Source organism: Penaeus japonicus, unplaced genomic scaffold (assembly GCF_977035675.1).
Source record: "Penaeus japonicus unplaced genomic scaffold, GWHDUDI00000001_assembly GWHDUDI00000012, whole genome shotgun sequence".
Classification (NCBI taxonomy): Eukaryota; Metazoa; Arthropoda; class Malacostraca; order Decapoda; family Penaeidae; genus Penaeus; species Penaeus japonicus.
The window spans coordinates 22152590-22165089 of NW_028234414.1; the positions used below are offsets into that span (position 1 = coordinate 22152590).

Consider the following 12500-nt stretch of genomic DNA (forward strand, 5'->3'; position numbering starts at 1 on the left):
CATTTCCTTTATATTTTTATCGGTCGTCAAATAAAGATTTGGAAATAAAAAATATATTTTCATTACAATATCTCTTAGATGTGCTCATGGTGTAGTGGTTATCACATCTGTCTAACACACAGAAGGTCCCAGGTTCGAGCCCTGGTGAGCACAGAACATTTTTAGACCAAAATTAGCTTTGTTCGGTTGAAAGTTGCACACTGTTACATAATAATTATATTTATCATTCATTATCACCAATTAGACCTTACTGAAATTAGACCATCTATATAAGCAGCTGGTCACCAATCCATGTGTTTTTAATTTGCTTTTTAAATCACGTTACTCTAGTATATAGTTTACTGTTAAAGTCAGACTTCAGGGCACATGTGAATTTGTAGACAGATTTCAGCATGCGAGAGACAACAAGCAATCCTCTGTTTTCATATATGCCGTATGCTATGAAATATCTGAAAAGGAAAGCAACACCGCGAAGAGAGCACAAAAAAATAATAATAATATTAATAATACCAGTAGTCCTTCAGTTTCGTTGTATACACAAAGCCTTTTACAACATATTACATTCAAAGCGGAACTCCTTTACACATAAAATTACTTTATTCATTATATGATTCCATTACAAAGAATAACGATATAGATATAATGGTGAGACGTATATAACTATGGCCTTGTGGCGCAACGGATAACGCGTCTGACTACGGATCAGAAGATTCCAGGTTCGAATCCTGGCAAGGTCGACTATACTTTTCTTGTACTGTTTATCAAAATAGTACACTTGCTGCGACGAGTAATGCCCACAACAAATTCAACAAATAACGATCAAACATGTACTGTATTATACATAAATTATCAGACTCACACAGAAGTTATTAATCTCGGAAGAATATAACAAGTTACGGGATGTGGACTGTAGAGGGGGGTAGCCAATCCAGAAGGAATATTATACATTTCAAAGACATTTTCCAAGCTCTCAAGCTTCCAAGCTTTCCTTGTAACTTACAACAGTTTAATACATATACATAAACATTTAGTGGAAATTATACATATACATTATATTCATATACATATATACATACATAAACACATACGCACACACAATTCATATATATATATATATATATATATATATATATATATATATATATATTTATATACATTTATACATATATTTATATATTTTATATATATTTATATAAACATATATATATATATTATATATATATATATATATATTATATATATACATTATATACATATATATATATATATTTAATATTATATTAATATATACATATATACATATATGTATACATATATATACATATATGTATACATATATATACATATATATACATATATATACATATATATACATATATATACATATATATATACATATATATGTATATATACATATATATATATATATGTATATATAAATGTCTATGTCTAAATCTAAGTCTATCTAATTATATCTAAACAGTTGTACCCACTGGCAGAAACTTAATAAAACAAATATACCATCTCAATAGTGAATTTTTCTTCTTCCCATAATCGCTGTTTTTTTTCAAAAATAGCCATCGTTATATTTAAAATTTGCTCCCACCAGGGCTCGAACCTGGGACCTTCTGCGTGTAAAGCAGACGTGATAACCACTACACTATGAGAGCGCGTATCTGAAATGTGTTGTCCACAAATTTTTTCAAAAATAAAACTATTCAGCTTTCGAAAACGAAGCATTTTGCAATCAGTGTCAAAATTTGTGTTATATTTTTTCTGTTGCTAATAAAGACATTTATGGGTATATCTCTTTGCAGGAAGAGCATTCAATTTATGTCTACATGTTAATAATACTGTCAAAGATAAAGTCTATTGGCAAGGAGAATTCAACACTCCAGAGTCACTATTCTTGGTTAACAAAAGTGAGGTTGAATTATAGATAAAAGCTTGACATAATTAAATGTTCGAAAGGTAGTAATAAACTGCATAAGTCTATATGCTTCGGTTTATGGTCACGCAGATCATGCCATTGGAACCAGATTCTCAATCCAAAGCTTTTGTTAAATTCACCTGTTCATGAATATGTATTTTATTTTGGCTTAATATCATCAAGATCATGCGTACGCCCCGGGGCCCCACCACCTCTAAAAAAAGAAAAAAAAAAACAGATTTATATTTATAAATATACAAACGCATATATATATATATATATATATATATATATATATATATGCATACATATACATATACATACATATATAAATACATATATATACACAAACATATTTATCTACAAACACGCATATTATTTATATATATATATATGTATGTATATATATAATATATATACATATACTTACATATATTTACACATACACAAACACACACATTATATATATATATATATATATATATATATATATATATATATTTATATATATATTATATATTTATATATGTATATATATTATAAATATATATTTATATGAATATATTCATATTTATGATTTATGTATAAATATGTAATTATATATATATATACATATATAGAATCCATGTATGTATATATTTCTAGTTTTCTCTTTCTAATTTACTTCCTCCTTCTAGAACCCTAAATACTGACTCAGATCTTGCCACTCACACTACGTCTTAGCTTTGCTGACACTGCTACTGATTACAGTTTCTGAGCCAGAGAGTTGCTAAGGAGTGTTGGTTGGTGGCCGCCTCCCCTGTGCTATTCGTGGACGCAAGCTTGGACTGTGCTGCCAAAATCCCTTTTTTGAACCCTAGGGAACAGATGATAACATGGAACAATCTATCTCATCTCATTGCTATTTGTTTACAATTCACTAAACTAATTGGTGTTTTTTTGTTTTTTTTTCTTGTGACAAATAATTGACAATTTGTGTTTATAGAGATTTGAGACCATCCCTCTCTGTCTAGAGTATGAAATTGTAACGAGTAATCAAAATATAAAGAATATATAATGATTATAATAAGAATAATAATAAGAATAGTTGTAGTTATAGTATTATAATCATAAACAAGCTTAGTAATCTAAAGCAGTGAAATGAAAAATAATAATTTCAGCAATCATGTATACGTGATTTACATTTGTAAATACGATAGGTAAGTTCTGCATTAAAATAAGTATATAGGACTAGAAATAACGAGATAACTAAATATTAAGATTGCTGGCTAAACATTCAAAGTACATAAATATTTTTAAATGTACAAAGTATTACGTCACGAGACTTTCGTCTGACGCAATAATACAAGATTTCATATACTACATGACTATCCTCATGATCACATGTAAAGTCCGTTGCATCATAAAATATTACCTAGAAAGAAAGGAAAATGGTCTTATTTATTAATATGTATGTATTTACACAAATGCAGAGACTAGAAGCATCTGGTATCACTTTCGCACATCTGACAACACATAAACCTTGGTCTGATGCAATGACTGTACCCGCATCGCTTTTGATCTCAAGAAATGTAACACACACACACATATATATATATATATGTGTGTGTGTGTATACATACATACATATACAAATATATGTATACAAATATATATATGTAAACATATAAATATATACATATATACATACAAATATATGTACATATACATACACATATATATAGTATTATATATATATATATTATATATATATATATATATTATACAATGTATTATTTGTATATATATGTATATATATATTAATTATTTTTATTTAAATATACATATACATATATAAACAATATCAATACATTTTATAACAAAAGTATATATATATATATATATATATATATATATACATTATATATATATATACATAATATATATACATATATATTCATATATATATATTTACATATTTTTACATATATATATATATATTTATATAGATAAATGTTTACACACATTTGTGCGTGTATGCATGTGTGTTTGAACGCACGTATACACACATATAAGCATCTGGTACCACAAATGCAGAGACTAGAAGCATATGGTATCACTTTTCGAATCGACAAAACATAACCTTGTCTATGCAATGACTGTACCCGCATCGCTTTTGATCTCAAGAAATGTAACACACACACACATATATATATATATATGTGTGTGTGTGTATACATACATACATATACAAATATATGTATACAAATATATATATGTAAACATATAAGTTATAAATATATTCATACAAATTTATATATTTATACATACAATTATATTTAATTACATATACATATATATTTATATTATATATATTATTATATATATATTATGTTATTTATTTGTATATTTATATAATTTTTTACATTATATATTTTGTATATTATACTTTTATTTATGTTATAAATATTATTAATTAAAATTTATACATAGGTTTATTTTAATTATATAGATTATATATATATATTTTATTTTTTATACATATATATATATATATATATTTATAATTCATTTATTTTCATATATTTTTTTGTACATTATTATATATATTTATATATATTTATATAGATAAATGTTTACACACATATTTGTGCGTGTATGCATGTGTGTTTGAACGCACGTATACACACAAACAGAAAGGGAGGAGCTAGAAGAATCTGGTAAATTTTTCGCACATCTGACATCACATGAACCTTGGTCTGACGTAATAACTGTACCCACTTTTCTAAAGTAAAACTCAGATACTATAACACAAACGCTCTTGGTATCGAGAAGATAACATCGCACTTTATGATGACCCAATAGGTGAACAGTCATAAATCAGAAAACTAATTTCATGGTTATTTCTCGATGGGGAAACTTTTATTCTCCCGAAACTATTATTCAACAACAATTTGGAAAATAAACTAAGCAGGTGACGCTTGGCTCGTTACCAAACAAACTACTTTTAACACGTGCCTTTGTCACCAACTTCCTGATCACTCATGCTGGCAATACAATTGGATTAAATTTAGATATTTGACAGATATATGGAACGGTTCGAGCATTTATTCATATCAGTATTAATGAAAAAGATGCTGTAAGTAATTAATGTAATGTTTCTGTACTAATTAGCTCATTCTTGATTTACACGAAAATTGAACCTGGGAAACATATTTCTGAAAACAATGTAATCAGAAATTATTTCAGTTTTAAACATTTCTGTAGAACCTTCAGTTCCGATAACGGCAGTACTAGAGATACTAAATGCCTCTCAAAAAAAATAATAATAAGATAAACTTTCTTAACAGAAGCAAACATTATCAAGAAATGGTTATTACCTAGACAAACAAGCTAAAAGTGTCTTTTTTTTCAATCATCTTATTGTGTATAATTGAGAAGGAAATTATATTTTCTAAAGACAAAAACATGATATAAACTTGAACAATATTTGACGTTTCGAGTCGAATAAGTCCCTTTTTAGGATTATACACCGAAAAGGATAAGATCTATAATTGATTTTTATTGCATTCTACCCACTGTTGAACGAAGAATGAATAAAGACGTCATGTATTATTTCTACCATGGTTGCTTCACTTTTTATTATGATATGAAGATGCCCCCCTCCCCCAAAAAAATCATTTTCCCGGTTATTAAACAAAGATATTGACAATCATTTGGATATTTTATTTGTATCAAGTTCAAAGTTATATATATATAAATAAAGTAAGTGAAAAAAATGTAATTGGATTCTAACCATTTCATAAGCAATCATTATATCTACAACCGTTTTATGAAATTCAGTTTATTGGCATCCACGGTGTCCATGATGCCAGGGACGCCATGTGTGGTGCCCATAGTGTCTTGGGTATTGATCGGGGTGTCCATAGGATCCGTAATCCCAGCAGTCTCGATGGTGCCGAGGGCGGCTGAACCAGGACGACCATCCGTGTCTCTTCTCTTGGCCACAACCTCGGGAGTAGTAGCTGAAGTGATCGTGATGGTGAGGACCTCGAGGAAACCCGTGAGGTCCAAAGGGTCCCATGTGTGATCCCGGATGGCCTGCGCAGTGATGATCATCTTCCTGACGTGGAGGATGATGATGACCCCAGTGATGTCCCTCGGGATGCCCGTGTCTTTGTTGTTGATGCCGCTCGTCCATGGTTGGGGGCTCCGTCGGCCGTCCAGAAAACCATGAGAACCAAGACATGTTGGCCTGCTGATGATGTTGGAATATGTTGCTGGGCGAGATGCTTTCCTTTCCTTGTTTCCTGGAGCGTCGCTATGATACAAACATCTTGCCATGAAGCTTTTTATATATACTCAGCTGCGAGTGAACCTTTGCAGCGGAACGGACGGTTTCCAGGTGCATGAATGTGTCTACTCGGCCATAACTATATAGTCGGGATTCAATAAGTATAACCGAGATTTACCTTCTGTTATTATGGATTCTCCTAACTAATGCAATTATTCCAGTCGTATGTAACGTCATTTATTAATTTTTTCAATTAGATTGCATTTGATTTCCACATCATCGTGCATCTGGTACTTACCCCACTTACCCCTACCGTTGATGTTACGTCATCCTGGCTGACGACACAAAGAGTATACCTGACGAAACGAATCCTAGGACCCCTCGAGAAGCTTCTAAGAAGAGAGCTTCAAACCGATTGTAGATTAATCGCTTTAAATGTAGTAAAAGAGGAATATATAAATACAAGTATAAAATATTATATATATATATATATTTTTTTTATTTATATTCTTTACTTTTTCTTTATGAGTATAGATTTAGTTTTATATATATATATATATATATATATATGTATATATGTATATATATATAAATATATATATATAGATATATATAATAGTACTATTATAAAATATCATATATATAATCAGATAAATAAATATAATAAAATATCATCTAAAAATAAACATATACATACATAACACTATAAATATATATATTAATATATATATATATATATAAAAATATACATAATATCTATTATTGTGTATATATATCTATATATATATATATATATATATAGTAATAAATATACATAATATATATATTGTATATATATATGATATATACAATAAGAAATAAATTTTTTATATATAATATATATATACTAAAATAAATATATATGATATATACAATATGATATAATATATTTTTATATATATATATATATATATATATATATAAATATATGATATATCAATATGAGAATATATGTACTAAAAATATAGCATCTAAAACCTATATTATATATTTATATGTAAATATATAATAAATAAATATAATCTAACAATATATAATGTAAATATAGATTTATTAGAAACTATATATATATAAATATAAATATATATAATAAATATAAGTAATACTTAATATATTTATAAATAATACATATAATAAGTATTATACAAGTATATCTATATATCTGTAAATATAGATGTATTATATATATGATAGTATAGATATATATATGTATATGTAAATAGATATAATATATTATATGTATATATAATAAATATATGTATATCTATAAATGTATATGTATATAAAAATATGTAAATAAATATATATCCTGTATATGTAATATATGTTATATATATATGTATATATAATATGTATATGTATATATATATGTATATAAAATAAGTAAATATTAAATGTATAACTATTTATAAGACTGCAGATACTCTATGTAACTATGTATCTAAAAATCTATATCAAGTAAATATTAATATGTAAAAAATCATCTCTAAGTCATATATGTATAATACAATTATAAACTCATATATGAATAAAGTCACAACTATGTATACAATATATGACTCTCTATACTCTCAAAATCTAGAAAGAATACATTACAACACTATGTACTCTATGACTTGGTATAAGACAATATAAGATCAATATAAGAATCACTATCTGTCACAACAATTAGTCACTAATCTGACGACTATCAGACCTATCTAATCAACTCACTCTCAGTATCAGACAATATCTATAACAGACTAACTCTCTGTCAGTATAATAAGCCAAAAGTGTTAAACAATAGGAAAATCACTGTATCACGCTCTGTCTATATAAAAATAAGCCTAAGTGATGTCTAACACGCCACTGAATCACAAGATATCTCTATAATATCATGCATATGAGTTGACAATCACACTCAAAGGGAAACATATGCATAAACAAACTAACAACAGCCTATTAATGATATATATAAGCTAGTATATCTAAGTCTCTATGTCACTAAAATAAAAAATGCTCTATATAAAAGAAAAGCACATTTATGTGTGTGTGTGTGAAATTTGTAGATACATATGTTTGTAAAAGCTCAAACGACCTTGCCAGGATTCGAACCTGGAATCTTCTGATCCGTAGTCAGACGCGTTATCCGTTGCGCCACAAGGCCATGAAAAGGTTGGGATTTTAGAAAATGAAAATTGATACAATTGATTATATTGTATATAAGCTTATGTGGAGTAATGATATTTATCTTGACTACCATGCTCCTGCCATAAACTGATCTGTGTTTGATATGCATTATATTCTTGGATTATACAATTTCGGAACTAAAAGTCTCCATACTATAAGCAATAAATACTATAGGAAAACTAGGTATATAGTGTACTCTTTCTGTTTTACCTGGTTAAAAAATATGCTCCCGCCAGGGCTCGAACCTGGGACCTTCTGCGTGTAAAGCAGACGTGATAACCACTACACTACGAGAGCAGGTAAGAAGACGGATTATACCTTTGAATCAGAATAACTATAATACCTAGGCAGGCATCGTCGTTTGATGTTATATCCATCATTTACATCGCGTCAAAGTTCCCTTAAGTCAAATAAGAACAGAAGAAAACAAAATATAATACATCCAAATACCATAAACTGGTTTCGATTTTCATCTTATAGGGGAGTGTGGTGGTGTCGGAAACAAGGTGAAGACATCCCGCAGGCTTTATTCGAAGGTCAAATTTTGGAGTCTGCTGCCATACAGTACAGTTTCAAAGCAATAGAAGATTAAAATATATAGAAGTAGATATTCTGCGACACTTTTCGTCTCTTGGAATAGATGAATATCACCTACATAACAGGGAATTTACGTTTTCTTACTGCATTTCAACCAGCCAATCAATACGAACGTTTCGTGTCTCCCGCGATATCCATGCCAAAATAACTTTAATTTATATTTTTGAATCCACCCAAAGAAATGTGGATATTACAATTGAAATTTTGTCTCTTTTAGACCTCGCTGGCGAGTTATTCTCTTACATGGAACCAGTCCAAGCTCTGTCTTGCCAGAATATACGTGTTTGATGTTTGTTGATCTTTTTCGGAGCACCGAAGACGTAAAGGCCATGGTGATTGCCTGATTCATAGTATCCCATATATTCTTTACTTGTAAAATGAAATTGCTATGTTATGAATGACAAATGTTTTAGACTTAATTCATACATACATACATATATATGCATATGTGTATGTATATGTACATATATATATATGTATGTATATATATATATATATACATATACATATATATTAAAATAAATGTTTGTGTGTATATATACATGTGTATGTATAGTTATATATATATATGTGTGTTCTTTTATGTATATATACATATATATGTATGTATATATATATATGCTAGTATATATGTGAATATACAAATATATGTATATATATATGTATATTTATATATATATACATATATATACATACATATATATATATACATACATATATATATATATATTATGTATGTATATTTATACACAAACACACATATCAACAGGGCCTATCAATATCTACAATATGGATGTGCATGTGGCAGGAGCTGAATGCACCTCTTGATTATAAAATCAGTATATCGGTAAAAAAACGATTATTAGGTCTTTCGATGTGTGTGTGTGTGTAAGTGTGAGAAAGGTATGAAAGAAACTGAATATCTAATCGGAAGATATGTATTTAATGCCTTCTTCCTCATTCATATATATATGTGTGTGTGATAAATTATATATATATATATGTATATATTTATATATATTTATTTATATTTATTTATATTTATATATATATGTATATATATAAATATATATATTTATATTTATTTATATTTATATATATATATATTTATATTTATATATATATATTTATATTTATATATATATCGAAAGATGTAATCATTCCGATTTTATAAGGGATTCTTTCAGCTCACATGTACATCCAAATTGTAGATATTGAAGGGGCCTATCTTTGTTTTATAAAGTTTTCTTTCTATACATATCCTTTCACCCCTCCTATCTCACTCTCTCTCTCTATATCTCTCTCTTAGAATAGATAGTAATAAAATATAAAATAGAATATTCTCGAATACTTTATGAAAGTTAGAAATAAAAAAAGGGGGGGGGGGACCGATATATATGTGCTCTCATAGTGTAGTGGTTATCACGTCTGCTTTACACGCAGAAGGTCCCAGGTTCGAGCCCTGGTGGGAGCAAATTTTTTGTACGTGCGTTTTCCTCATGGAAGGTACGTGTTGTATTCATGTTTCTGTATGTATATGCACACATCCTTTCACCAACTCATATGTGCTTGCAAGTATCGGCGCGCGGGGATTGTTGTTTATATTAATAGATTCCGGTTTTACGATTCTGAAATAACGAGAAAAATGAGTTCTGGGTAAATCAGAAACCATCGCTAGAGATGATACAAATCGTTGTATAAATTCATGTTTGTCTATTATGTGCAAGCATCAACACTAACCATTTTACATGCATTTCTTCTAATATCAATGGAAAAAATGTAATCTAAATTCTCCTAATAGGCGACGTTGTTTCCCGTTTTAAGTTGATAATATGGTCAGGACTTTCTTTTACTTACTGGTCTTGTCACTAATCTTATGAATGATATTTGTACCATAGATTTATGTTTGGCGTCACCAATTTAAGAATACTTTCCTATATTTAAAAAAATCCATATTTCTGTCGGGACGCTTTATCTTTGCAGTTGAAATATAATTTTATAAATAACACAGGAACACTTTGAATATAAGTGGATTTGTCTTTCTTTAAAGATCACACTTTAGAAGAAAGATAATTTAGTTAATACATTAAATTAACATAGTAGTCAATTCTAACATGAAAGATATTTCAAAAGTGAAAAATGTTTTTCAAAGAATGCCATACAAAGGGGATACTTGGCATGTACACGAGGCGTAACCAGCTTAGGCGGGTATTGTTAGGAAAGATAAGAATAGAGGTGGGGGAGGTGACTTCAGCCAAAGTATCAAGTGGCTGTGCGCGTGTTCTGTGTTTTGTAAAAGTGTCTGTGTGAGCTTTTATCTTTGTGTGAATATATATATATATATATATATATATATATATATATATATATATATATATACATATATATATATACATACTTATATATATATATATTTATATATATAAGTATATATATATACATATATATATAAATGTATATATATTAGTACAAACATAATTACATACATAAATAAAAAATTACAATGTAGATCTCTTCCCTTTTTGCAGCCCAATTAACAAATCAAAGAGTGAGTGTGTATCATAAGAGAGAGAGAGAGGGAGAGAGAGAAAGAGAGAGAGAGAGAGAGAATGAGAATGGGTGGAGCGAGAGGGAAAGGTTAAAAATGGAAGAAAGGGAGAACATACACAGTATATCTATAGAATTTTAACATCATGGCGTCTATTAAATCAACCATTTAATTAGTTACATTACAAGAATCTCTAATGTTTTATCGTTGGCTGGCTCAATAAGGTTCTACTATGACGCCACTAGTCTAGCACGAAATTTCGAGTTCAAATGTTCATAATTCCATTTTCAAATACTTCCATTGTTATTTGGTAGAACAATTATACGCTTCATTGAAGCAAAAAAATCATATTTAACATTTCACCCATGCACTTTTCTATTACATTTATCTTTATATGTGTATTCGACTAACAATATTTCACTTCTAGGTTTGGATTTAATACTTAGTTAATCAAAAGCAGGCAATCTATGTAGCAAAGCATTTATTGATCTAATCGTAAATACGTGCAAAATACTTAAATTCAAAAAGAAATTTACTCAACATATACACAGAAGTCAATGCACTAGTCACTAAAAGGCGAATTTCATCGCCACTATGTCATCTAAGAAACTGGAATTCGAAAACGTATATAATACGTTCCATTAAATGTCCACTCGATGCCATGTCATTCACAGCAGGAGACTGTCGTTGGATTAGATCGAGTCCCGATGAGTTCTATGGTGGTGCTTATGTTTATGGTGCTCGTGGCCGTTGTGTTCGTTGGACTTCTGGCGGTCATACTGTCGCTGAGGACTCCTTCCGTTCGCCCTTCGCTTGTTGGTTAGGCAGTGGTGGCAGCATTTGAATCCATGAGCTCTGTTAGGACTGATGGGTCTGCGAGGACTGTGCGATCTGTGGTGGCCCTGTGGTGTGTAATCAACGGATAGATACGTATTTGTCGAGCT

At 28.9% G+C, this 12500-nt stretch overlaps 6 non-coding genes across 6 annotated transcripts; 3 read left to right on the forward strand and 3 right to left on the reverse strand.

Annotated features, from left to right (window-relative positions):
• Positions 1–80: 80 nt before the first annotated feature.
• Positions 81–153, forward strand: TRNAV-AAC (transfer RNA valine (anticodon AAC)). The gene has a single exon. It is a non-coding gene; the product is annotated as a tRNA-Val (tRNA).
• A 511-nt stretch (positions 154–664) lies between these two features.
• Positions 665–737, forward strand: TRNAR-ACG (transfer RNA arginine (anticodon ACG)). Its single transcript has one exon. It is a non-coding gene; the product is annotated as a tRNA-Arg (tRNA).
• Positions 738–1597: 860 nt separating this feature from the next.
• Positions 1598–1670, reverse strand: TRNAV-UAC (transfer RNA valine (anticodon UAC)). Its single transcript has one exon. It is a non-coding gene; the product is annotated as a tRNA-Val (tRNA).
• A 6645-nt stretch (positions 1671–8315) lies between these two features.
• TRNAR-ACG (transfer RNA arginine (anticodon ACG)) lies at positions 8316–8388 on the reverse strand. The gene has a single exon. It is a non-coding gene; the product is annotated as a tRNA-Arg (tRNA).
• A 247-nt stretch (positions 8389–8635) lies between these two features.
• TRNAV-UAC (transfer RNA valine (anticodon UAC)) lies at positions 8636–8708 on the reverse strand. Its single transcript has one exon. It is a non-coding gene; the product is annotated as a tRNA-Val (tRNA).
• Positions 8709–10409: 1701 nt separating this feature from the next.
• TRNAV-UAC (transfer RNA valine (anticodon UAC)) lies at positions 10410–10482 on the forward strand. Its single transcript has one exon. It is a non-coding gene; the product is annotated as a tRNA-Val (tRNA).
• Positions 10483–12500: the final 2018 nt, after the last annotated feature.